This window comes from Athene cunicularia, assembly GCF_003259725.1.
Source record: "Athene cunicularia isolate RWA chromosome 4 unlocalized genomic scaffold, athCun1 chr4_part1, whole genome shotgun sequence".
Lineage (NCBI taxonomy): Eukaryota > Metazoa > Chordata > Aves > Strigiformes > Strigidae > Athene > Athene cunicularia.
In genome coordinates this window covers 35002077-35002954 of record NW_020799098.1, presented here as the reverse complement: position 1 = coordinate 35002954, position 878 = coordinate 35002077, and positions in this window count along the sequence as shown.

Genomic DNA, 878 nt, shown 5'->3' with positions numbered 1-878 from the left:
GCCCTCAGTGTGCGACACAGGGGATGTTCCTGTGCACACGCCAGTGCCCCTTGTTCCCAAAGGATGCTACAATCCTGGTATTAAAATGCCTTGTTTGATGTGGCCAAGGGAGGTACGAAACAAGCTCCCCTGAGCTCAGCTAAGCCCTGATCCGTGCTGGCCTGGGAGGTTGGGCACCATGTCTCCCCTGCCTCAGCCCTCTCTCAGCCCTCCTCCCTTTTTCCTTGATGTGTTTTATTGCTTTAATCAGAGTCCCCCGATCTGATGAAGGCTCAGAGTCCTTCTGAGCAGCACTGCTGGAACTGCCTAACTGGAGGGTCCCTAGAGGGAAGCTGTGAGAACAAGTAACAGAGCAAGGAGCTGCACCGCTCACCCCTGCCACCCTCTGCTCCCCTCTTCTGCATACATATTTTGTTTCCACCTAGTGGGATCAGGCTTTAATAACAAAAGCAGCTCTAGATGCAGCCCAAGTCCTCTGTATTTGGAAGTACATCCAGCTGATTCCTGTCACGGATCCTTAAGGGCCACAGAAACACCCATGTCTCTCTGAGGCCACTCATCCTCCTACTGAAATTAGGGCAGAAGTAGGCGGGAGACAGGGCAGGAGATCGCTCAGGAAACTACATGGGGGCAGCAGGTTTTGGGGGGGCCTCGGTGGTGTGGGAGGGAGTCAAGGGTAACGGAGAATTAAAGGGAGAAAGAGAAAAAAAACCCAAACAACTGTAATGAGAAACACAGAATGAAGGAAAAGTCCCAGTTCTTACTTTGCTCGCCACAACCCTCCTGCCTGAAATGTACTGGTTCCTCGCACCCCAGCGCTGCCCCCTCGCACGCCCCGTTCCCACAGACCGGCCGCGTTTGCCCCCACCCCCGGCCCT